The sequence below is a fragment of the Ovis aries genome, chromosome 12 (assembly GCF_016772045.2).
Source record: "Ovis aries strain OAR_USU_Benz2616 breed Rambouillet chromosome 12, ARS-UI_Ramb_v3.0, whole genome shotgun sequence".
NCBI lineage: Eukaryota > Metazoa > Chordata > Mammalia > Artiodactyla > Bovidae > Ovis > Ovis aries.
Window position 1 is genome coordinate 42091719 of NC_056065.1, and position 26397 is coordinate 42118115.

At 53.6% G+C, this 26397-nt stretch overlaps 1 protein-coding gene across 2 annotated transcripts in view; it reads left to right on the forward strand.

The window, feature by feature from the left end:
* The window catches only part of CASZ1 (castor zinc finger 1), a 154643-nt gene that overhangs the window by 27239 nt on the left and 101007 nt on the right, over nucleotides 1-26397 (forward strand). Inside the window, exons 1-2 of one of the 2 annotated variants that reach the window (XM_042257267.2) lie at nucleotides 5826-5885; nucleotides 6029-6181. The gene's annotated coding sequence lies outside the window, so the exon portion shown is untranslated. Of the gene's footprint in view, nucleotides 1-5825; nucleotides 5886-6028; nucleotides 6182-26397 lie in introns of those variants that run through there. The other variant, XM_042257266.2, reaches the window with a different exon arrangement.

The following is a 26397-nucleotide window of genomic DNA, read 5'->3' on the forward strand; positions in this document are numbered from 1 at the left end:
TTCCCAGGCGTTGGGGCCTCATGGATGGGAGGTGGACCCCACTAACTCTGCTGCCTCCCCTCCAGGGACCTCTGGATTCTGGAGAGCATCTTTTGTCTCCTGGGATCGGGATTAGACCAGGCCCTCCTGAGGAGTGTGGATACCTGAACCTGTTGGCCATCTCAGCTTTCCTCTACTTATTCCTTCCATCGGTGGTCACTGGTTCAGTGGATTTCCGTTTTCCTTTGTAAGCTTGGAAAAAAACACATCTGGATCGCACGGCTGTGCATCTAAGTCCTGTCTGGAAAGAGAACCTCCTGGAAGCTCATCCATCCCTCTCTTGCTTCCTCCCCACCCGCTTCCCTCTCCTTCTCCTTGCCAAGCAGCATGTTGTGTAGGTGTCAGACAGGCCTGGGTTCAAATCTCTTCCTGGTATGTGACCTTGGGTGGGTCACATCCTTCTCTGAGTCTTCGTTCCTCAGCTATCCAGTTAGGATAATAACCTGCCTCATTGGCTTCTTATGATGGTTATTTGTATTAATGTATTAAGGTCCTTAATAAACGTGAACTATCATTCTTTTCCTCCTCAACTAGGGCAGAGGCTATAGAAACCATTCCTCCGTTCTTTTCATTTAGCCCTTTTGATTAATTTCTCAAGCACTTTTAGCACCTACTATGTGCCAGCTACTTTTCTCAGCATGTTACACATGATACAGTGTTTAATCCTCATAACCATATGCAGGAAGGGCATTCTTATCTTCATTTTATTGATGGAGAGACTGAGGCACAGAGAAGTCAAAGGAGTTTGTTTGCCCAGGGTCACACAGCTTGTAAATGGCAGCTCAAACCTGGTAGTCTGGCTCCAAAGCTTGTACACGAAACTACTGTGGCCTCCTGTCCCAGTGATCCGGTGAGGTGGTGTGTGTGTGCACACAAGCATGTGTGTGTGCACTCGAGTTACAACAGCCCTGCCCTGATGGTGGTCTCTGGCTGACCCCACTTCCTGACCCTCCCCAGGAGACGTGGCTCCCTCAGGTCATCAGCGACCCCAGCATTTTCTGGGGCCCTGTTCTGGGTGGAGCCCCACCCCCTTCCCCCCTCAACACCCCCCCTTCCCCCCCCCACCCCCCCCCCCCCCCGCCCCGGCTTTACCTAGGCTACTGAGAAAAGGTGGCGGTTTCCATGGATATCCGTCTCCCTCTGGCGACACGCCCTTTTTTGTATAACTCTGTTCCCTAGAGTTGATTGTTTTTGGCACACAGCTCTGTAAACTCATCCAACAATTAAAAGGGGGGAGGGGTGGAGCAAACAGGAGACAGATAGTAACTGTGGGGTAAGTGACACACAGGAGGGGCCTTCGGGGTGTGCGTTCCCTCTCTGGCCTCTGTCGATGGCGAGACAGCACCGTCAGTGGAGAAAGCCACACAACCAGCTGGCCCGGAGTTCCGCTGGTTCTGAGTGCTCAGAACTTCACATGTTTCTTTCCATTTGAGCTTGTTCTTGCCCCGTTTATTCCTCCCTCAGGAATCTAAAGGGGGCCCATGCTTGGAGCCAGTGTAGCCATCTCCAGAGGCCACCTGAAGCCATGAGATGCCAGCCCGGACCAATCTGAATCTTTGCTGCCTTTGTTTTGGTTCATTATGTATGTGTTTGCCCTGTTTGTGTACCATCAAATACCTCCTGCGTTGGGCGTACCCGTCGTAGGCTGTGTGAGATCACAGATGAAAAATGCAGTGAAAAACATTTTCGTGCCACAACACATCGTGTAGGATTTTTGTATTAAGATGTGGATTTTTTTATTGTTTTTTTTTCCCCTTTTCCATACAGCCCTGAAGTTGGGCAATGTGCACGTCTGTGTTTTTGTTTTCACTCCAGGTGGTTTATGAAATCTGCTCATTAGGGCTCTGTCCTCTCCCCACCTGGCCTGATCTTCCACCTCTTTATCCTCTTGGATTTAGATCTTTCCCTGCCACACCTCCCAGTGACTTCTCACCACTGGGGAGATGCTAGGTGACCCCCGCCTCAACTGTACATTCACCTGGTGAAGGTCAGGGAATCTTGTGGCCCTGCTTTTCAGCCCTGCATCTCTGAAGCAGGTGTTCATTGCATCAGGAGGTATTGATGTGGGGGAGGCAGCCAAAATCTCTGTGTACCCACCCACCCACCCCAGGATAAAGCCTTTTGGCTTACTCTGGGTCTGGAGAGAAGACATACATAGAGATTGTCCCATGCCCAGAGGGCCTCCTGACTCAAGTGGCCCTTTGCTGGGTGGCTGCCTCGTCCTTATCCCATCAAGTGACAGCGTCGGGTGGCTTAACCCCTTTCTTCTCCAGGAGGTCATACCCACAGCTGGGACCCTGTTGACCAGGTGGATCCGGGGGTTCCTCCTGCTCTCCAGGTGTATCACCATAGGCCTCACCTCCCTCCAACCTAAGCCTGGACTTTGCCTTCCCCCTGGGCTGTGATCTCTGAATGTTTTCAGGTGACTCAGGATTTGATGGAGACCTGTTTGGAGGGCAGGAGAACTGAGATTCAGGAGGGGAAAATACATTAGGTGTGGGTGGGGACTGAAGTCATGGGTAGGGACGAAGGGAAACTTTCAAGTGAGTTGGGCCTTGGAGCCTGTCAGCCTGAGTTCAGGCCTTGTTCCAGCATTTGTGAGCTATATGATCTTTGGAAAGTCACTTGGTATGTATCTCTGTGCCTGCCTTCCCCAGTCTAGCCACGGGGATCATAATCCTTCCTACTTCATGTTGTAAAGATTCAATGAGGTCATACATACACAAGCACTCAGCATGCTGCTTGGTGAATAGAAGACGTCTGGAAAATTAATATCATTTCTTCTCACATAGGCCTCTTGGCAGAGGGTGTGCCCTCCATTCCCACCATGTTCCCTGGCACATAGTAGGTGCTCAATCACCTCTTACCAGAATCAGCTGGAGGAGGGTCATGTAACCAAGCCATCTTGTTGAACCTGAAAGTTATGAATTCATGGTGTTGATGGAGGAGTTGGGAGAGACCAGGACACAGGTTGGGGCTTAGAGGAACGAAACAGAAGCAAGCATGAAAGTAGGTGATAAAATTTCCTGTCGGAGGAGGGGGATGAAGCTGTGCCAGGCCCAACTGATTCTGACATGAAATCAGGGACTAGTTCAATCTCACAAACACTTGTGCTGCCCACAGCGGGCCAGCTGTTGTGCTAAATGCTGGGGACGCAACAATAATTAAGACCTGGTCTCTGCCCTTGAGGAGTTAAAAATCAACGGTGGAGACAGAGTTGTGCACAAATGACTTTAGTCCGGATTTAAATGCTACAAGGAAGGTTTCGTGAGGAAGGGAGTAGAGGGGCATATGGGCCTGCTTGAGGTAGATTCTGAAAAGTTACCTTGAAGAGACTTTCAAGAAGAGGGTGCTGGGAGTCAAGAGCATTTCTAGAACACTTTGAACGCCTTTCACATCTCTTGTTGATCCTCCGCGTCTGCTAGGTAGGTGGGAAGAAGGCGTTACCATTGTTGGCCCTGGGGAGAGTACATCGCTTGTCCAAGGGCCCACAGTGAGTTAAGTGGCAGAACTGGAACTCAGACCCCTGTCTTCTGAGTCTCAGCCCAGTGTTATTTCTGTGCCTGCACTTGACCTCTCACCCCTTCACTAGTTGGCCAGAGAGCTTGGTCCTTTGGGCTCTGAACCTACTGACTAAGATTCCTGCTGCTGCCATAACCCTAGGGCCTGTGCTGTGGGAGGGCCCGACCATGGCAGGCCCTGGGGCCTGTGCCCTGGTTTGGTAAATGGGTCAGGCCACTTGGTTGGGGACGGTCCTGGGGCATGGCCGCACCCTGGCAGGGCTGGAGGATGCAGGAATGGGGAGGAGGAGGAGAAGGCCTGGCCACACCCTTTATTCAATTGTTCTTACTGCCAAAGCTGAGAAGGTCCCTCTGCCCAGGACCGGCCCCTCCCTCAGCTGGCAGAGGCCAAAGTCCCCACCAGGGACTGGAAGACCCCCTTCCCCTGTAACTGGAAAACCCCTTCTGAACTAGGACGTAAGACCCTGGTTTTATTCATGTTCACCTTTTGTGTGTGGTCAGACTCAGGTTTTTCTAGCTCTTTGCCAGGAGCCAGGGAGGAACCCTACCCTTCGTGTCTCTTGACCTTTTCTCTGGGGAAGCGTGTGTGCCTGGAAGCAGGGGAGTGTCCTCCAGCTGTGTAAGCAGCTGGCTTTCAGGTGGGACAGCAGTCCTTCTGATGGGATATCTGAGTAGACCCCTCCCCCCAAGAAGATGCATGATCTGGGGGTGGGGAGTGGTAGGTGATGGCTGGCACCCCATCTTCCAGCTCAGAGATGCTTAGTCAGTGGGTGAGCTGCCCCAGGCTTTGGGGGGTTCTGAACCAACAGTGAGGGGCGTGTCAGAGCCTGGAGGAGTGAGTCTCTCAGTGGCCCTGAAGTTCCCATTAAAGTGTTTTTTCCTCTTTTTTAAAGAAAAAAATATTCCCAAACTGGAAAACAAAGGAAATTCACTTCCCCCAAATCACACGAAACTCACATTAGGGGCCTGGCGGGAATCCATGGAAACCAGGAAACCCTCTGTTAACCCTGCTGAAGGGTGGGGTGGGAGCTGGGCTGCTCCAAGCCCGGGACCACTGTTGCAGGGCCATCCCGAAGCTTCTCCGGGGAGCTGGGGTCAGTGGCATTGCCCAGAGCAGAGGTGGGGTGGAGCTGGTGCTGGAAGCTCTGGCCTTCAGAACACCGACTACCCCCTTCCACTCATGGCCCAACCTTGGGAGGCAAGAGAGGAGGGGTTTGTGCACTCCAGGGAGGCCCCAGGGGATCCAGGGGCTGGGCCAAGTGGGAGAACCTGCCAGGCAGCTGCCCACACCATGCCACACTGTGGAGTCAGGGCTGAGCCCACTCACAGGCTTTGGGAATACACAGGCCAGGCACCGCGGGTGCTGCAGTGACCTGCCAGAGTGGGAAGGGAAGGACCAGCCTTTTAGGCTCCACCCTCCCTGATGCCAGCCCTGTGTGTGTCGGGTGGGTGTGAGAGCAGAGAGACAGCCCCCTGAGGGTCCCTGCACCCCACTTTCACATCTGTGAGCCTGGAACTCCAGGCCCGGGAAGTTGTGCGTCAGTGTCAGTGGTGGTGTGTCTGTGTTTGCACGCACATAGGCTAATTTTTCTAAAAAGGCTGAAAATATTTACAGGTTTGGAGTTGAAACGCAAACAGGAAAAGCCCTTTAAAAAGTGAGTGTAGTGGATATTCAAAACAGGAATCTCCATGGAAACACCACAATATTTGCTTAAATTGACACAAAGGTTGCCGGTAGCAGGGCAAACCTCCCAAGTTTCTTTGGCCACTTTTTTCTGGCCCAACACCTATATCACAAATGATATGCCCTGCTTTGGGGGGGCATGTGTGTGTACGCTCTTTTCTTTTTTGTGTGTGAGATGTAAGAGCACAGAGCTAGCGTGGGGAGGGGGAAAGAAAGAGAAGAAGCCAAACTCACCATCGTAGTAGCTGTAGAGACACCTGCTTTTTCCATTTTTAGAGACTCCCATAAGGCCACTGTGGGGGTCAGGGGAGCAGCTGGGAGCTGGTCAAGGGGAAGTCTGGAGGGTGCAGGAGGCTGGAGAGGCCAAGGGTTGGTTTGGTTGTGTGGGTCTGATCTGGTTTCCAGTGTCAGCTTGATTCATTGTCAGGCTGACCTTTCACCCCCAGTGCCAAGTCTAGGGTGTGGTCACTCTGTTGTTACCTGGGGTGGCACCTGATTGGCCTATTTTCGTTTCTACCCATTTGATTCTTTCATTAGGTGGGACAACCTTGTAGCAGCTGGCTAATAATCGTGCAAAGGGTACATTGGTTATAGGGTCAGGCATGGCGTGCACCACGGTGATGCCAGCTGCCGATTGCTAGGTAAGGCCTGAGAATCTCTTACCTTGTTGGCCAGTTGCCGGGCAAGGTGTCTGAACCTTACCCTCTATTGTCCTTCTCTCTGAGTAGCTCTGTAGGTATCAACAATAGCCAAATAAATCTGTTTTCCTTTCTCCTTTTGGTAGGCAAACAGACCTCGCTGAGTGAAGGTGAAGACCATCCATCTTACCTGCCTTTCCTGCTGCCTCGGCGTTGGCCCTTCCTATAGAAGGGGGTCCTGCTGCTCCCGTGGTGTGTGTGGGAATGGACTTCAGACCCCAGGTTCTTGAGATGCAAAGGTAACCACTCCTAAGATTCCCAAGATGTCACTGAGAAATGTGGGTGGGACTGTCATTGGCCAGGCCATGGTTTCCTTCTTAGGGGAGAGACTATATCAGCCTTTCTCAGCGGTGGTAGCTTAGCTCCCCTAAGCAAAACTGAGAATATGCAGGTCTGAGAAAAGAGCCAGGGCCTAGGAATCTGCATTTTGGCCCTGGCTCTACTTCATCTCACTGCTTTTTCCCCTCTGGACCTCAGTTTCCCCATGAGTGAAATAAAGAGGTGGGCCTCACTGACCTTGAAGAATCCTCCCAGCATTACCACTGTATGACATCGGGTGGTGCTGGCAGCGTGCAGGTACTCCAGGTGAGGCCTGTGGCAAACATGGCTCCTGGAGCCACCTGACGGGTCATTTCTGAACATCATCTCTGGGAACGGTAGGTCCAACCCATCTGTGTATCCAGCAGCTCTGGCTCTGCTCTGAGCTCAGGTGTGACTTGTTGGGGCTCTCCTGGTGGCCCTCCAGCCCAGGCAGGACCCACCTTAGAGAAGAGGATGCAGGTATCTTTTGAACCCAGCTTGGAAGTTAGCCCCATGCTTAAGACAGGTGCCTCCACCTGGGATGGGTAGCCTATGGGGCTGGTACTGTCAGATATTTGCCTGCAGGTGTCAAATGTGGCAGATCATAAGGTGGATGCATGTGCGTGTGCTCAGTCATGTCCGACTCTGCAACCCCATGGACCGCCAGGCTCCTCTGTCCATGGGATTTTCCAGGCAATAATACTGGAATGGGCTGCCATTTCCTACTCCAGGGGCTCTTCCTGACCCAGGAATCGAACCTGTGTCTCTTGCGTCTTCTGCATTGGCGGGCGGATTCTTTACCACTACACCACCTGGAATGCCCATAGAGGGGAGGATTGATACAAAGCAGGTAACTTACTACCTACTGATCATTAGCCAGTATTCTCTTACGATCTGAAGGGACCAGCCCAGAGGGCTTAGGTTGATAAAGTTGATGGACAGCATCTTAGGGTGGGGGCTGAGGCTGAGGCCCTGGAGCGTGGCTGGGAAGGCAGGCCTGGGGGCTGCTCCTCCTGTGTGTGCCAGACTGGAGGCGGCAGCCCGGACTTACCCACCTGTGCTCTGGTTGTAGGGTCAGGCATGGCAGGCACCACGGGTGCCAAGGGCAGGTGTGTCCCGCCCCTCCCTGCAGTGGTCAAGTGCTGGAACTCTAGACTTTGAACTTGCAAGGAGGAGGTACTTACAGAGATGGGTGCCTTGGTGCTCCTTGAGGTTTGAGTGGTCCCCAGAGCTGCAGGCCTGGTCATTTTGGGTCATGCCACCTTGGGAACCAGCAGAAGCCATGGATGAGGGCTAGAGATTTGCAGATCAGCTGTAAGCATGGCCTTTGGTTGCTGTGGTGGAGTAACTGTGTGGCTGAGACTCATTTTCCCAGTGTTTAGGAACTGGTCCATCCACACTGAGGATGTGCAGCTGTTTTTCCCTGATGGCAATCGGTCTGCATAGACTGGTGGCTGTGCAGTTGTCCAGTTGGGTCAGCACCAACTCCTATACGTCTCTGCTCCTTTCCTGGGCTTTTCTTGTCCAACTCTGCTTCCTTGATGATCATGGATCTTGGGATGACAAGCCCAGGCACCCTCAAGCCTCTGGATGGTCTCCCCAGCCGCCTGTGCCCTGCATGTGAGCAAGTTGCCAGAGTGTCTTTGGAGACCCTTTTCCAGGGGGCAGTGTTTGGTGGTTCTGTCCTCAGTGGCAGGCTTTTTGTTTTCATCTTTCCTTCAGCAAAACATGCCCATTAGTTTTTCCCTTTCTGAAGTTTCCACTCACTGTTGACTCCCAGGGGCCACGCCAGCTGGGATTTGTACCCGGCATAGGGTATGGGCTCTGTGAGTCCTCGGGGACTCCTACATCCTGACATCGGCCTTCTTGGCCCTGGTAATGAAACTTGGGAACTCAGAGGGCTCCTAGTAGGAATGTCGTGGCCGAGCCTCTGCTCACTCACCCGGCCCTTTGGCCACAGCCTGGGGTCCTCTGTAGTCTGAGTGACCTGAGGTCTCAGAGATGTCCTGCCTCACCACACAAGAGTGTGGGCTTGGCAAGTCTGTGCTCAGGTCTGGTCTGCAGACCTGATCCTGTCTGACTCAGATTCTCCCCACTTCTGGCTGTGCCACAGAAGATCTGGTTATATTTATTCAACACTTATGGAGGGCCTGGTGTCTTCTGATCATTAGGGATAAAGTGACAAGACAGTCCAGCTCTTGTGGAGTTCTGGTTGGGTAAGCGGACAACAGATAAACCCACACCAAAAGGATGACAAGAAAGTCTTCAGTGCGGAATGGAAATAGGATGAGGTGGTAGGAAGTGACTGGGCAGTCCAGGGGCTTCCTTTGAGGAGATGACAGTTAGCCGAGATGGAGGAATTGAAAGTGGAAACCCATCCTAAAAGGGGTGGAATATTTTCAGCAGGAGAGAAATAGTCTAGAGGAACTGAGGCTGAGAGCTCAAGGTGCTTGGTGGACAGAAAGAGGCCCCAGTACTGGGAGTGAACAGGGCTGGGCCAGGGTTTATAGGGTTGTGTTGTGCCAGGGGAAGTTAGGGCTTTATTGTGTGGGTGATGGGGGAGTTGCTAGAGGGTTTAAAGCAGGGAGGTGAAGTGATCTGATTTTGTTTTAAAAGAGAAAGCTGGGGCTGCCTTGGTATGCATGGATTGAGGGGGCAAGGGCAGAAACCAGGAGGCGAGGCTGCTGCAGCCACTGGAGTGAGAAGCTGATTCAGCCAACCAGGCTACATTCTGGGAGGGGGCTTTTGGTGATTTTAGGAACCAAGTGGAACCTTTCTCTTTTCCCTGGGAACATCCCACAGACAGATTTCATTGTTGTTCTTATTTCTTTCCTCCATTTGACATCAGTTGCAAGTGACTGAGACAGAAGGGGAAAATGGAGAAAAGAGGGCAGAGGCCCTGTGTGTTTATAAGGAGAGTGAACTGGCCTTGCTGGTGGATTGATCAGGCACAGAAGAGACAAGATCCCAGGCTGACTCTGGCATTCCAGGCCCCTGATGTGTAGCCCTACATCTCCTCTCTCTCATGTCCCCACCTGACAGTGCCAAGGGGAGAAGCACCACTCTGGGCACTGGGCTGGTTGCTAAGAAAGCTTGGTGGAGTGTGTTAGCACCCCTGGGTCATCACCGTGTGGAGAGAAGGTCTGAGGCCTGCTTATATCCGGTGCCAATTTCAGCAGAGATTTCCCAGCTTACTGTCCTTGGGGCCTTAAGATTTTGCATGGAAGCTTGTTTTGTGCCTTTGCCCCATGGATTCTTCGCTGGGTCTGAGGTTGGGTCTAGAAGCTTGTGTAAGTCCTCTCACTGTCGCTTTAAATGTTATTTCTGCATCTGGATACAAAGAACCTCAGTTGATCAGCTTTGAGAGCTGAGAAATGGGTTTGTCTAAGACTCCCTCATTTCCAGAAATGGCCAGTTTAATCTCCAGCCCCAGCTCATGGATAGAGATCCTAGCTGTCTTTCCACATGGAAAGTCTTTCCACAGTTCACAGTGTGAATTGCCGTAGATCCTTCCTTAGGCTTGACCTAGACCATTGTGCTTTTCCAGGGTCCTTGACGTGAGGCCCCGCTCTCCTGGGCCTGGAATCATCTGGGCCAGGACAGGACAGGCAGTCCCTGCAGTGATGCTGTAATAGCCAAACCATCTACAAGCCCCCTTAGTTGTCGCTGTGTAGCCCAGACAGCAGCCAGAGGCCTGGCTGGAGCAAATGTGACACTGTCACAGCCAACTGCGGGGGCCCCAGTGAGGACTCGCCCGCCCGTGCTGGCAACATATTCCCAGCCATATGGGCTGGCTCAGCCCTCCAGGAACACTCTGGAGGCCTGACCTCCAGGGGGAGTGACAGGAGAGAGCAGAAGGGCGGGCTGGCGACGCAGCCTTGCAGCGGGTGATGGGGATGTCCCAGGCGTGCAGCTGGTGCCTCCGGGCTCCAAGGGGGTGTCAGCCAGTCTTCCCGGGTGTGTCTGCTGACATCAAAACACCGGGCTGAGCCCTGGGGGCGGGTGCGTCTGGGTGGGCAGCCGTGTGTGTCTGTGCATGCGTGGGAGGCTCTTCTGCTTTCTGCCTCCGTGGCCTGCACTAGATCCACGGCCTTCACTCATAACTGGACTGGACAGTTCTAACTCCGTCCTCCAGGGTTTTGATCTGATGTGGGGCTGGCCGCTCCAGAGCCTGCAGCTGGGGTGGAAGTGTGGAGGGGCGGGATCAGGAGAGGGAGGTGCTTGGCTGAGGGGAGTGGGGGCCTATGTCCTCCACCTGCCCCCCCATCCCCAGGTGGCAGCCTGGCTGAGTGGACTCCGAGGTCACAACACCGTGGAGCTGGGCAGAGATATGATGGGGAGATGGTTTAGGAAGAGTTACTGAGTGTTCTGGCTTTTAATCTGTTATAGGATTCTGCTCGGTGTTGCCAACACCCCCACCTTGCGCCTCCTTCTCCTGTTCTCCCTCCTAGCAGGGTTGGAAGCCCCTGGGTTCCACCAGGCACTGACCCAAAGGGAGAGGGATCAGGCAGGGCCAGCAGGGCCTGACTGCCGGGACCTACCCAGAGTGATCTGCTCACTCCAAAAGGGACAGCGAGTGGCCCATGGTTTGGGGGGTTGCTGTCTTGTGGATGAGAGGAGGACACTTCCACCCTGCCTCTGTCCTGTCACCTTGGAGCCTCCATGGGAGAACACACTGGCACTGGAGAAGCAACAGTGGGTTTTGCACCCAAGGGGAGTCCCAATGGCTCCAATCACATCGTCTTCTCTTGCAGATCTTCAGGCTCCCCAGTTTCGTCTTCTCCCAGCTTCCTGGGACTCTCTGATTCTAGAATGCACCCAGGTATGGTCCTAGTCCTTGTGGAAGTCCTTCAGCCCAGTGGACACCATGCTGAGGCATGGGGCAGCCGTAGGAGGACCCTTGGATGGGCCCACCCGGGCCTCCCCACACCATCAGCTGCTTGTTCTGTTAAATCAGCCCCCAGGATGGTCTCCACTTTCAGCTCATGACCCAGTCTGGTTTCATTTCTTGGCCCTTCAGAAGCATGAGGCTTTTCTGACCCTGAGTCTTCAGATGGTAGCCTGGTGTCGGGACCTCTGCGGCACGGGTGGTTGAAGGGAGGGAAGGTGTAATTAATCACTAGTTTCTTCTCCAGAAATGCTAATCGGAAAAAGCAATTAAAAGCAACTTTTTTCCCTTAGTAATCTGTGTTGAGAGCTGGTAATGAAGTTTAGGGCCGCTGTGACTCAATATTTCAGCTTCACCGACTCAAGTCAAAACAATCCAGGCCCAAGAGTTTGCTGGCATCAGAGCTGGGCCCAGGCAGCAGCTGGAGTCCTGGTGTCCCCCACTCCTTGCTGTCATCACCCTGTTCTGTTTCTAGGGCAGAGAGAGTAACAGTCCCTTCTGGTAGTGGAGGGTCAGGTGGCAAGGAGATGGGTCCCCCAGGACATCCTTGGGAGACCCTGAACCTAGAAATGCATCTATGGGGAAATGCTAGGACTGTGGTACAAGTAGCACCTAGTGTGATGCAGAACTGGGAAGGGTGAGCTCCAAAAGAGTAGGGGAGGAGGGATGGGGGACTGGGGAGCCCCCCAGGTTTGGCCAGGACTCAGCCACATAGAACTCAGGGCTAGAAGAGGTGGCGGTCCAGATCCTGACCTTTAACCTCTGGCCATTCCTGTTTCTTTTTCATCCATTCCTCAAGCATTACTGATGCTTGATGACTCTACAGACTGGACTGGAAGTGCATCAGTGAACCAACAAGGCAAGAATTCCTGTGCTTGTGGCATTTGCATCTTTGTGGAGGGAGGCAAATGATAAATGCGATAAAGAAATAGAGTAGATATTGGATGGCGACGTGTGTCTGGGAGAAAAGTGAAGCAGGTTTGCAGGATAGAATAGGGAGTGTGTGTGGCAGGAGGAGGTGGGCAGATGGTTTGTCATTTTAGGTGTGGCGTCTGGGGAAGGCATCAGTGGGATAGTTGACTTTTGGGTAAGAACAGAAAGGAGCTTCCCTGGTGGCTCAGTGGTAAAGAATCTGCCTGCAGTGTGGGAGACCTGGGTTCAATTTCTGGGTTGGGAAGATCGCCTGAAGGAGGAAATGGCAACCCCCTCCAGTATTTTTGCCTGGGAAATCCCATGGACAGAGGAGCCTGGCAGGCTACAGTCCATGGGCTCTCAAAAGAGTCAGGCATGACTTAGTGTCTAAACAACAACAACAAGGACAGAAGGAGATGAGTGAGTGAGCCTCCCAGAGGCAAGAGCTCCCCTAGCATGTTGGAGGACAGCAGGGAGGCATGGTGTGGCTGGAGTTGGGGAGATGCCCTGTGTGGTCAAGGGAGTTGAGCAGGGGTCCCCCAGCTCCTGCAGTCCTTGAAGCTGTTGTGAGAACTCAGGCTCTTGCCCCGAGTGGAATAAGAAGCTTTTTGAAGAGTTCTGAGTGACATGATCTGCTTAGGCACAAGCTCTTTAAAAGCAAGATCCACTCTGGCTGGCTCCTCCTCTCACGGGCTGTCTGCGCCCAGATACAGGTGCGTCCACAGACACCTGCTCCGAGATGCTCTCCTGAGTGGACAGAGGAGTGAGGGGGGGCAGAGGGGCTGTCAGCAATCGCCCTGCCCTGGCCCTGCCTGCCAGACCAGCCCCACCTCAGGGAGCAGTTCAGAAACAGGGTCTTGTCACTTTAAGCCGCCCCCCGCCTGGCTTCCCTGGCCTGCTTTATCTGAAGTCCAAGCGCATGTCGTTCCAGGACCAATCCGCTTTAGCTAATTAATAATCTGACAGGAGCCACCCAGGGGATTAGCTGCTGAGCTGAGCTCCACCAGGCCCCAGCAAATGAGCCCTGTACTCCTTGGGGACATGGAGGTGACTTTGGGGGGTGCAGGGAGAAGGGACCCCCTACTAGTGAGCCATGGCGTTGGGCAGTGCAGTAGTAACCAGTGAGGGGAAAGGGTGGGCGGGGGACAGTTATGACCAGAGCTCCTTGAAAGGAGACGGCTGTCCTGAGATGGCAGGCATCTCCTGTCCCTCGATGCCCCCCTCCTCCCGTCCTGCTCACCCACCAGAGACCCTCCCCACCGGCCGGGTGTTACCTGCTAAGGGGTGAGGTGCAAGCATGAATGCATGCTCAGTCTGACTGTTTGTAACCATATGATAGCCTTGCCCAGTGTAGCAAACAAAAATACAGGATGCCCAGTGAAATTGAAATTTCAGATAAACAGCAAATAATCTTCAGTGTGTGTATGTTCTATGCAATATTGGGGACACACACTGAAACAGTATTTGCTGTTTATCTGAAATTCAAATCTTGCTGATTGTCCTGCATTTCCCCAGGCAACCCTGAGCGTGGGGGGCCAGAGCCTTCAGAGCTCCCTCCCGGAAACAGCCTGGAGCTCTCTCGAGAAGAGGCAGCACCCTTGGGGGCTGCTTCGGAGCTTGGCAAGCAGAGTGGAGCTGTGGCACAAGGACCTCCAGTGCCTTGGTACCAGGAGAGGAGGACAGAGCTAAGGGCAGCCACTGGCCGGAGTCTCCAGCCACTCTTTGGGCCCAGGTGGCCCTTGACGAGTGGAGTCCACGTTTCTTCCAAAGGCATCAGGATCCCTGGGCTGGGGAGCAAATCCCAGGGCTGCTTCTTCCAGGTGAGGCTGCCTCTGGGAGCAGTCTGTGGCCTCACCTGAGATCGAGACCTGGTGTTCTGGGGTTTGCTGGGTGAGGTGGTCATCTGCTAAGGGCATCTGCTCAGAGGCCAGAGGGATGGCCCCTGTGTGGGAAGGAGGCCAGCCCAGGTCAGGCCCGAGGTCAGGAACAACAGCCTGCCCTGCAGGGCCATCTCCGAGTTGCACGGCCTCTGGGCACTGACCAGAAATACCCATCCATCTACCCATCTCTCTGAGCTTACCTGGAGGTGGCCAAGTAGCCCCTGGCCAGCATCTTAGGAAGGGGGTGCCATCCAGGGGGGCTGGGCTATCTGGAATGTCACTCCAGGAGTGGGGAGGGGTGGTCTTTATTGGCAAGCGTGATGGAGTCCTAATGCTCCCTCTCATGACCCCTCTCACCGGGGCTCCATTCCCTGGGGTCAGAGGACTCAGGGTGGCGAGAGGGGCCTGCTGCCAGCTGGTGGTAGTCCAGCCTCCTGCAGCTACGGGGCCTGATGCCAGGGCACTGCCCCCGAGGTGGGAGCCCTCACTCTGCCTTGTCCTCCAGGAGTTAACAGCATCATGAGCCTCCCCCGGCCCTGGACAGCCCTCCTCCAGCCTTTCCCGGCACAACTAGCTGGGGAGTCTTGCGGTGGGAGCAGAAAGGGGCTGGGGGTGCTGAGCTGGGGGGAACCTCTTCCGCTTCCCGAGCGTTCAGCCTCTTCCCCAGCGTGCCCAGCGGTTTGGCCCTGTTTCGCGAGCCGTCTGCTGCCCGTGCTGCCTCTGACCGACATCGTTAGCGTGGGTATTTATATTTCATTAACGACATTAAGCCCAAATGGCATTAAAAGCAAAGCTGGTGATAAATAGCTTATTAATAAACAGGGAGTGCTCCGTGTTGCCTGGCCTCTCCCAGCCCCACGTTAACCCTTGCAGCCCCAGATAAAGATTTTTCACCCCAAGGACCAGCCCCTGCTAAGATGGGCCTGGAGGAGCCTGTCACGTGTCTATGTTCTCCCAGTAGCTGTGGGGTCAGTGCCTCTTAGATCCCGGGCGAGCCAGCCCTGGGTTACTCAGGCTCAAGGAAACCAAACCAAACCCCTCCTAGCTTCCAATCAAATCAGTATTACACTTAGTTTTAATTCTGGGCATAAAAAATTCAGGAAATGTGGCTTTCCTGGGTTGTAAGCTCAGATCTTCCCCATGACTTTGTAACTCTGTCTGAAAGGAGGTTCCTAGAATATTTGGAATCAAAAAGAGTGATGCTTATGAAAATGAGAACAGTCATGATCCCAGTGAACGTGTCCTGAACACAACTGTGAGCAGGCCTTCTGCCCTGTCACGCCACATGCACCAGCTCCTGGCCACCCGAGGGATCATCCAGCTCAGGCTCATTTTTTAAGTGGGAAAACTGATGTCCAGAAAAGTGAAGCAGGGTCACCAGCTAGAGGCCATGTCACACAGCTATTGGCACCAGGGCTTCGGCTTCCAAGTGATGCTGGGCTCTGGTCATTGTGCAGTCTCCCCCAAAGCAGGACCTGTTGTAGGGGGCCGTCCGTCCCAGCTCCTAGGCCTTGGATCTTCTAGAGCTTCTCAGCTGTGGCCCCATGATTGCTTGACTCCAGCTCCTTGCCTTTAGGACCACACAGCTCTGTTATGCAGCACAACTGCATGGGCCAGTAACCCTGTACAGCCTGGCTGCCTAGAAGGCACAGCTGTGCACTTTGCAAGCCATACCCCTCCAAGGATCTGGAGGTGCCAACAGAGAGCCAATGGGGTGTCCATGGTACTGAAGAGGTCCTAATAGGCTTCTGCTTCTGCTTGTTGTAGTTGTTCAGTTGCTCAGTCATGTCCACCCCTTTGCAACCTCAAGGACTGCAACATGCCAGGCTTTTCTGTCCTTCACTATCTCCCAGAGTTTGCTCAAATTCATGTCCACTGAGTCCATGATGCTATCCAGCCATCTCATCCTCTGTCTGTAGCTTCTATGTGGTGCCCTCCTGCGGGAGGAGGGGGTACCAGCCAGGCCTTGTTTGTTTGGGGTTTTAGTATTTTTTTTTAACTTTTATTTTGCATTGCGTGCTAAGTTGCTTCAGTTGTGTCTGACTCTTTGTGACCCCATAGACTCTAGTCCTCTAGGCTCCTCTGTCCAGGACAGAGATATTGGAGTATAGCCATTAACAGTGTTGTGACAGTTTCAGGTGATCAGCGAAGGGACTCAGCCATATATATACTTGTATCCATTCTCCTGTTTGGGATTATAAGCCGGAGTTTCTTGGATGTAGGGCCATCTCTTAAATCTTCCAAGGAATAATGGCAGACTCAGCCCTGGGTCCCCCCCACCCCCACCCCACCCACCCCAGCTCCCTGACTGAACTGTCTGGAGGCAGGAGGAGAAACTGCAACCTGCCTGAACTTTGGCCCCCCCTAGAACTCTCAGACCTGCAAACCTAAACCAGGGTTGTCATTGTCCTCCCTGCCCTTTGGGGGCTGTTTGGGCCCAGGCCTGGCAGAGATGGAGAGGGAGGGATTCTCTCGGGGTTTACAAGGGAAAGATGCGGGGGTGGGGGGGTGGGGAGAGGGGCGTGAGAGGAAGATGTGCTTCCAAGGGAGGGTGGCAGTAGAGGGCGCATTGCGGGGACCATCTGGTTGTGTCTGGTGAGCACTTGAGGAAGATGGAAGGCTAATTAATTAGCAAGACTCCTGCTGCCTCTGCCAGGGGCCTGGGCTGCTGCTCTCAACCCATTCCCAAGCTGGGGAGGAAGTTGGGGAGCAGTAACCATAGGCCTCCTCATCCAAGAGGAATTCCACTTCTCATCCTTATGGATAGAAGCCTGACCACCCCCACCCCACCCACCCCACCCCCATGGAGGAAAGCAAGTGGGAGGGGAGCCAGCAGGGAGGCCTCTTCTAATTGACATGGTGATCTGGGGACTGCCTCGGATTCACACCTGCTTCTCCTCCCGGGAAGTCCTTCCAGCTTGCTCTGGCCATCCAGGCCTTGGCCATCACAGCAGGGCATGGTGGGTGGCTGGGAATGGGGTCATGTTTGTTACCTTCATCACACTTTGCAGGCATTAAACCAGCAACCTGTACAGGAGGTAAGAGGCAGGAAGAGGTCAGCTAGGCCTGTCCTGCTTAGATGTTGTGATCAGATGGGAGAACTAGCTGGGAGAAAGGTATGATGGACAGAAACAGACTTTGGAACCTGGCCGACCTGAGCTGCAGTCCTGCTCACCATCCTGTACATTTGCAGCCATCACTTCGCCACACTTAGCCTCAGCCTCCTCTTCTGTAAAATGGGCACAGTACTACCTTCTTTGCAAGAATGCTATGTCTCAAGTGCCTGTGACAGGGCCTGGGACCTTTAGATGCTGAATGAAGGGTTGTTGTTTAGTCTCTAAGTCGTGTCCCACTCTTTTGAGACCCCATTAACTGTAGCCTGCCAGGCTCCTCTGTCCATGGGATTTCTCACCCAAGAATACTGAAGTGGGTTGCCATTTCCTTCTCCAGGGGATCTTCCCAACCTAGGTATGGAACCTGTGTCTCCTGTATCACAGGCAGATTCTTTTACTACTGAACCACCAGGGAAGCCCACTGTGTGAGGGGTATCTGCCCCCTTATGGCTAGTAGACCTGCTCTTCATCTGTGGTTGCTAAAGTGCTGTCTCAGAAACAGGAAAGGAAACAGGTGAAGAATATTGTGTAGACAGCAGGGCATGGCCTGCCACTCTGGCTGGGAGGCCAGTCCACTCGAGCAAGGGGGCCGGAGGGTGCTGGAGCATGTCCTCCTGTGCTAGGCTTAGCAAGAGCGGAGCAGAGGAGAGTCTGTTCTGGAAGGGGAGTCGAGTGGGACAGCTCTGGTTCTGGGCAGCTATGGGGAGCAGAATGGGGGTCTTCAGCATGGTTGCCCCTGCTGCCACTGATGCCAGCTGTAGTCAGGCATGATTTCCCTCTCCCCTGCTGGGACATGCCCACTTGTAGTGTGCTGGGCTTTGTTTGTGAGCCCACCTCACCATCTTTCCACCATGAGAAGGCAGAGTGTGAGAAGGGACCAGTACGGCAGCTTCCACTCCGTCCTTTGGACAGGCTGGGCCGTGTTCCACCTCTGAGCCCTTCCCCCTGCTGTGGGGGCAATGCCCGCCTTATGTCGTTAGGACCTGATCATTGTTTTAACATCACTGGAGGCCACTGCCTGTATCATGTCTGGCATGTGCTTCTCGGCACCTGGCAAGTTCACCCCACCTGTGGCATTTGATTGGCCCACTGGGTTGTCCTGTTGGTATGAGAGTATGGACATCCACCGTCTGTAGGCCCCCACCTTACCAAGCACAGCTTAACCTTTTCTTCCCAGTGCCACCCTTAGTCCCAGGTCGCCTGTGTTTTCCCAAGGCCAGAGGCTGGACAGGGACTGGGGAGAGGATCGTGGAGCAGCCTTCAGATCCCTGAAGGGCCTGTGTGAGCTTTCCTTGTCTTGGTGAGATGGAACAGTGGCTGGGGGTTTTCTGTCACGTGACACTTGTCACCCAGAGGATTTCTGAGTGCGCCCCAGTGACGGGGGAGGTCCCTGAAGGGAAAAACCTACTTTGCAGGATCTCAGAGCTCCCAATTCCACATGGGCCCGGGAGAGGGGTTGGAGACAGCTCCAGGGATGGGGACATGCTCAGCAGGAATATTGGTCAGTGGCCAAAGAGATGGGCCTTGTGGCCAGATGGGCAGATCTTTGAGTGAGTCAGAGGCCACCCCAGACCCAAAGCTTTCTCCTTTCCATGCTCCCTCGATTTCTGGGCTCGTAGAAACAGCTCACCTTCCGCTCGACCCATGGCACTCCGACCCCAGGCCAGCCCCTGTGGGCTGTGGTGTAGGGAAGTCCTGGGAGAAGGCCCCAGGACCAGGCTGCCCTTGCCCAGGGTGTACACTGCTGCCTTGGCTCCGTGCCTGTCTCCACAGCGGGCAGCACCTGCCTGTGCAGGAGGCACTCTGATGCCCGCCATAGGCAAGGGTAGCCTTCATGCGAAGCCACTGGACTTGGGATGGGGGGGCCACATGCCTGTTCCTTCCTCGGGAGCCTTCGCCTACTTTCATTTTCTTTTCACCACTATTTTTTCCTGGGGTCTAATTAAAGACTTGGAGCCATTTACAGCCTGTGGTTGGCTTTTTATTTGGGTCCTTGGCAATTACCTCCTGCCCTAAAATAAGTTTCGATGGAACAAGGGTAGGATTTTTCCTTTTAGCCAAGTTCTCAGCTTTAATTATGCCGTCTGTATGTGTATATGTACGTGCGCGCGCGCGCGCGTGTGTGTGTGATGTAGTGTAAAAAGGTCTTTCCTTCCTCTTTCCCAAATCCTGCTCTTCCTTCTTACTGTCCCCATCTCAAGTGTCCCGTGACCAAGGCCAAGGCCAAGCCTGGACAGTGGGAACAGTATGTCCTCTGCGTCTCTCTGCCTGAGGCAGCTTTGTAACAACAGGCAGATCAGCTGTCCCAGTTTCTTCACCTGTAAATGGGGCCAGCCAGGTCAGGCCTGCCAGAGGCCTCCCTGCCACACTGCTCTGGAAGGAGACCTCTTACCACATGGAGTAGGTCATTCCTGGGTGGGGGAAGCCACCACCAATGCAAACAGGCCTCACTTCCCCCGCTGGTCAGCACAACATGCATTTGAATAGGAACCTATAATTGTGTTTCCAAAGCTCTCTCCCCACTTTACTTCTTGTGGTCCTCCTGGCCACCCCAAGAGTGGTATGATCACCCCACTTTATAGATGAGGCTCCCTGCAGCCAGAGATAATTAGTGGCTTTTCTGATGTCACTCAACTTATGGGGAATAGAGCCTTGGGCTTGAATCCCAGGTCCTCTGATCTTCTAAAGCCCACACCCAGGACCAGCTTCATAATTGGGGAGGGGGGAACCTTGATCAAAATGAAAATGCAGGACCCCTCATTCTAAATTTATTAAGAGGACTTCCCTGATGGTGCAGTGGGTAGGAATCCACCTGCCAATGTGGGGGACACAGGTTTGATCCCTAGTCTGGGAAAATCCCACATGCCGCGGAGCAGCTAAGCCTGTGCACCAGAACTGCTGAGCCTGTGCTCTAGAGCCCACAAGCTGCAATTACCGAGCCCGCATGGTGCGACTACCGAAGCCCATGCACCTAGAGCTTGCGCTCCACAACAAGGGAAGCCACCACAGTGAGAAGCCCAAGCACCTCAAGGAGGAGTCCCAACTCAATGCAACTAGAGAAAGCCCACGCACGACAACAAAGACCCAGCACAGCCAAAATAATAATAATAATAAAATTATTAAGGATTGTATAATGGCAACTGCAGGGAGGACATTGAACCCCCGTGCGCTTCTGAGCATGGGGCCCTGTGTGACCGTACCCCCTTGAATCTCCTTCACCTGTTTGCCTCTTTTCCCACCTGTGTGGTGAGGGGCAGGGAAGTTAGGTAGGAGGCGCCTGTGCTGTGTCCCTGGCCACTGCAGTTTTTCCCTGTGAACAGAGGCTCGGGTCCTCCCCAGTCTTGGCCTGTCCCACCAACCCCCCTCCCCCCATCTTATGAGAAAGCACTCACAGTACCTTAGCATGCCTTGAGCTTTTTAGGGTTCCCTAAGCCTCTTAGGGGGCTTCCCTGGTGGCTCAGCAGTAAAGAATCCACCTGCCCGTGCAGAAGATGTGGGTTTGATCCCTGGGTCAGACAGGTCCCCTGGAGGAGGAAATGGCAACCCACTCCAGTATTCTTGCCTGGGAAATCCCATGGACAGGAGCCTGTCTGGCTAGAGTCCATGAAGTCGCAAAGAGTCAGATACGACGTAGCAACTAAAAGACAACAGTAACAAACCTCTTAGGGTCCAGGCCTATTGAAGACTACCTGAGGTTTAGGTCAATCAAAGGTGAAGAATTTTTTTTTTTTTTTTTTTTTTTGATGGACAAAGAAGACTTGACAAGCACTCTCTTTCTTTGGGCGGAGTGTGCAGCTTTGGGGAGATCAGTCCCAGACAGTGTCATTCATGAGCTCTACAAGGTCCAGGTGAACTGAGTGGTGGCTGCTGAAGTATGCAGGTCTTGTAGACTCTGATGGCTGTACTTGGGGTGGCAGGTCAGGCAACCATCCGTGGTCTAATCTGGGAACTTCTAGCCGGCTGCTGGGGACTTGGAGTAAGCCTCGGAATCTTGCGGGGTTCACAGAAGTTTCCTAGGAATGGGTGGGTTGGTAGAGCACATGGCTGGGCATGCGTCCACGTGTACACAGGTGTGTGTCTGCGTCCTGGTGAGGTTTCAGCTCTGTGTGCCGGGCGGCTATTTAAAAAGAGCTGTCAGGCTCTCACTGGCTCCCCTGCAAGGAGCAGCCTTTGCCTGCCTGTCTTGGGACCACGGACCTTGTCAGTACATGCCTGCCCGGCGCCCTTTGTCTCTCCCGCTGAGAAGGAGAAGCCTGGGTACCCAAGTCCTGGAGCTCACACCCCACCCTTGGCTCTCCCTACTGAGAATGGAAACCTGCTTCTTAGGGAACCTTCTGGATTCTGGACCTTGGGTGAACTTCAGGATGAGATGTGTCCTAAAAGCCGCAGCAGCTGTGTTGATGAGGGGGGATCAGCTTTCTGTAAGATGGGGGGACAGGCTGGGGGTGGGAATCCCAGAGGCGGAAGTTGTGCGGCGGTCTGATCACAGGAGGGAGTGAGGGCCTGAGTTTCCAAGGACTGATTAGATGGCATGCCAAGTGTATTAAATTTTGCAGACATTTTAACAGCAATATGCTAGATAGTTGGGTGTCCCCTGAGGCGGCTGGATTTTTTATATCCTTCACAGAAGGTCGGAACCCCCTTCTGCCTGCCCCCCCCCACCCGCCCCACCAGGCTCCATGATTCTCTCTCTCTTTCACCCTCCCTTTCTTCAACAATTTTCCTTGCTTCTTGCTCCCTGCTCATAGAGAAACTGAATGACACCTCTGGTCCCTGCCCAAAAGAAGGCATTCTCTCCCTCCTGCCCTCTTGTCCAGAGATCAAGGATCTCCAGGGCAGGGGTGGGGGGTGGGGGTATGAACTGGGGGGAGGGCTTCTGATTTCTATTTTTTTCCCCCCTGCCCCTGCTTCCCCTCATTTTGGAGATTGTCGTAAGACCTACTCCCTCCCTCCTTATTTTTATAGGAAAAAAAAAAAGGCAGGAAAAGAATCCATCTGGCATATGAATAATTGAAATGGCTCAACTCTGTTCCTGTTGCCGCTGTTTGTTCTCAGCTCCCCCGGCCCCCAGCCCATCCCCCTGAGTGCGGGTCTCTGAGCAGAGGATGTGTGGGCATTCTTAGGAGCTTCTCGGCAGAGGCCCAGAGCCCTCCTTCATCGCCAGCCCTTGCTCCCTGTGAATCTGTAGGTCTGAGTCGGGGGCGTTTGGAGATGTGGTGGGTTTTCCTTCTCCTGCGGACAGCCACCCCCTGGCTAGAGTCTCCCCAGGCCTCAGGTATCAGTCTAACTGGAGTCCTTCAACCCTCAGACCTCACTGGACAGCTTCCCTGGATCCAGATTCCCACCCCCCGCCAGGGTTCCCCCTGGATTCTCTGGTTCCAAACTCCTCTCCCCCAGCCCCCACCCCTGTGTCCTCGGCTTCAGCGGCCTGGGGGCTCCTGTTTGGGGAACAGTGACCTTTGTGGTGCTCACTGCATGCCCCTGTTAGCACTCCTCTAGGGGGCTGCTGCCAGCCCCAACCCACAGCCCGCACAAAACATCTTGCTCAGAGATCTTCGAGTCCTCGCACACCTGCTCCTCTTCTCCTGCCCTTCATTCTGCCTAGCCAAGGGCTTTGGAGTTCTCCACTCTGTATAACAACCTTTGGGTCAGGGGCCCCGAAAGCCAGAGACTTTTAAACTTCTTTTCATGGAGAGTAATTGGGAGAAAACACAGTGGCAGCAGGTTAGGGCCGGGGCAGGGATGGGATGATAATGCACTCTGCTTGGCTAGAATCAGCCACCCATTCCCTTCCTGGAGGCTGGACCAGCTGTACACTGAGCCCCCCATGTCCGGGACGAGAATCCACTGTCTCTTTAAAACCATTTAGAGGAAAAACAAAAGAACTTTAGTGCATTAATTCTAGATGAAGATGGGTCTCCAGATGACAGGCTGATCCACATTATTCCCCATAAGACAACTTCCCCTCTCTCCTCCTCCCCCTCCCCCCTTCCTGCCCCCTCTGCCCAGCACTCTGTCGTCATCCACAGCTTGTGGATGGAAGGCTGACACATGGGATGTGTGCTTTACGTTAGAAAAGTCAATACTTCTGTTTGTCTGCTTGGGACCTCATGTTTGTGTCATGTGTGAGGTATTGACTTGCAGCCATGGGTCCTGTGGTTGTAAAGTGCTGTGAGCAAGTGAGTGTGCACTGCTGAAGTGCCCAGTGGCCGTGGGGGGCAGAGGGAAGGACGTGTAGGTCACGGCAAAGTGGTACGGGGGTCTCTTTCCCCAGAGCTTTCTGGGTCAGGCATGTTAGGGCTCATAAAATGCCCCCTGCACAAAGAAAGTGTGAGCAGCACTGAAAACATTGTAGCTTTTCTGGATTTGTAAAAAAAAAAACTACCCACTAAGCAAAAAATAATTCGGATGAAATTCAAATCAGGTTTGTTAATATATAACTATATATATGTGTGTGTGTGTATATATGTGTGTATATGTCATTTATAAAGACTCCTACACATGTTATAAAAGCTGCAAAATGTCTGGCATTCCAGGGCCTGCTACGAATAATTAGATATTTATATCCAATAAAACTGGTTTGATGGGGAAATCACTTGCCTCTGTGTGGATTCTCGGTTGAGGACGAGTTTCGGTGGTTGGGTTTGTTTTCTCCCCCGACAATAAAACCAGGAGTTTGGCACCAACAAATGTTATTTGCCGTAAATATCTAAATCTCTTTTTTCCACCGTGGGCTCTGCTCAACGGGCCCCATCATGCCAGCCCAGCACCGCTCCCCTCTCCTGCCTTTGCATTTTCGCTGGAGAAACATGTATACAAAGCCCCCTCCATCACCCCAAGCCCTCCCGTCTGCCCTGTTCTCCCTCCACCCATTCCCAGCCTCGGGACCCACACCAGCCAGTCTTCTCTCTTCTTGTCTTTGCTTTTTCCTTTGAGCACTCCCCTGGAATGGGGCTTCTGCTCTCAGTCCTCAAGACCCAATCTAAGTACTTTTCTGATTTCATTAAGCACCGCCTATCCTCAGTTTTCAATTTCCCACCTTCCTGAGCTCTGCTTGACCTCCTGGCCACTGCCCGCAGGGCCTCTAACACAGTGTGGGGCAGCCCTGGGGAGCCAGTCTGCCTCCCTGCCCTGCTGGGGGACACCTCCACCCCACCCCACCCCGCCCTTGTTTCTCTTCCATCTGTTACACAGTCGGGAACAGATGGAGCCAAAAGGAACCATAGATGGCTGTGCCCGCCCTCTCCCATTCTACGGATGGGGAGCTGAAGCCCCGAGTGGGGCATCGGGGGTTCCTCACGTGCTGGGGGTGTGTGAACTGGGGCGGGAGGCACAGCCTCCGAACTTCCAGCTGGTTCTGGGAGCAAGAATGACACACCAGCTTCACTCTGCCTCTCGCCAACAGTTTCTGTGAGACCTGGAGCAGGTGGCCTCACCTCTCTGAGCCTTGCTTCTCCGCATTTGTAACCTGGAATGGGTCATTCTTGTCTATGCAGTCACTGAAAAGAGTGACTGAGCCAACACATGACCAGCTTTGGCCCTTCCCTGGGATTTGGCAGCAGGCGTTGTTCCCCTTGACTGTAAAAGGGCTACTCACTGGGACCCGGGGCCAAGCCTGGCCCACGAAGGTGGCGCCCACTTGACCTTTGCTCCTTTCTCTCAGTGAGAGGCTGTCACCTTTCGCGAGGAACCTGGCTGGGCTCAGAGAACCTTGCAGTTTCCCGGAGGTCAGGCCCTGAGCCAGGAAGGAAAGGAACAGCGAAACTGTTGGCAAAACTCACATGCTGGAGTACTGATTTTTCATCAGGAACTGGAACCCCAGAAACAGGGCCTGGGGAAGGGAAGGGTAGACTGCGACGAGGTTCGGGGGCTGATGCCCTTGTTCTGACAGAGGCCCTTCAGATCCCAGATCTGAAATCTCCTGAAGGATGTTTGGATGGACAGGGTGGCCCAGAAGGCTGGAAGAAGGGGGAATGGGTCCAGTGGGAATGAAGGGTGCTCTGGGAAATGTCTGGTAGCCCAAGTGGAAGCAGTGAGTTTAATTACAGAGCAGCGAATGGAGTGAAAATAGACAGCCCTCCATGTGCAGCTGGGGCTACTGAGCTGGGCCACGCCAGCCACGCCCCCTCCCTGCCCCTGCCCCTGCCCCTGCCCCTCCCCTTCCCTCCCCTCTCCCTTCCCTCTCCCCCCTCCCCCCATGCCCTCCTGCCCTCCTGCATCCTCACCAAAGGCACTGCTCTCCCAAGTGGTCCAGGCCCCTGGGAGGATGTTCCCACCAGTGGCACACACAGAATGGCACTGCAAGCTTTATCTGACCAGCTCCAAAAGCAGGAGTGACCACAAACACACCCAACCAGATTGCAGGCCCGCACAGCTCCCGCAGCTATGGGTTTAACACACTTTACACAGAGGGGGATTGGTGGCCGGCCTGAAAACAGACGCACCCTTCAAAAGTCTCTTGGGTGTCTTGTTTTTTTTCTTTTTCTGTCCTTCTTTCCTACACCCCTTCCAAATTAAAACAGAAAAGAAAAACTCAGGAGAAGCAGAGCCCGGGCTTCCTATGACTGTCTCTCAGAGAAGCCAGTCAAATCTCCCCTTGTTGAGAACATTTTGACAGCATAAAATTGCTGCCGGAATGTGACTTTAGCGAAAAGTAAAAAAAAAAAAAAAAAAATCCTTCCTTCATGCATATGGAGTTTTTTGGAAAAAAAAATGGTATTTTAATGCTTTCTATTAAATTGGGACTAAAAGTGGTGTCTTAATTTGCATGCATTAGCATATTTGCATATAGATCACTGAAATGGTGGAAGAGAGAAGAGCCTTTAAATGAAAATTCTTTTAAAGGCACAGGCCTGCCTCCCTCTTCATCTCCCTCTGGGATTTATGCCTGATCTTTTCCCCTCACCTCACACCCCACCTTTTGTGTCCTCACTGGGAATGGACAGGGACCAGAGTCAAGGCTCTTGTCTCTGGAGCTGGCTCAGGGTGGAGTCAAGGGGCTGAAGACAGCCTGACCCTTGGTCACCCCACAACTCTGCAGCTCCCATGCAGGCAGGACCCATCCAGGCCTGGCTGGCCTCCCTCCTGTCCTGGTGGTGGCTCTGGATGAGGGCCTGTATTCACAGCCAGCAGGCAGGTGGCCTCGAGCCCTTGGTCCTCTGCCAGCCATTGTCCGTCCTCCCCTCCTACCCCTCCCCAGCCCATGCTGATGCTCTACCAGCCTGCCAGCCACTGGCCTAAGCCTTTGGCCACCTGGCACCAAAGGAAGGGGTCTGTGGGTGCTCCTTCTGGCATCTTCCCCTGTGTCAACCAACTCCTGGGCCTGAGACCTTTCCCACCTGCTTTCCCACCTTTCTTAACCA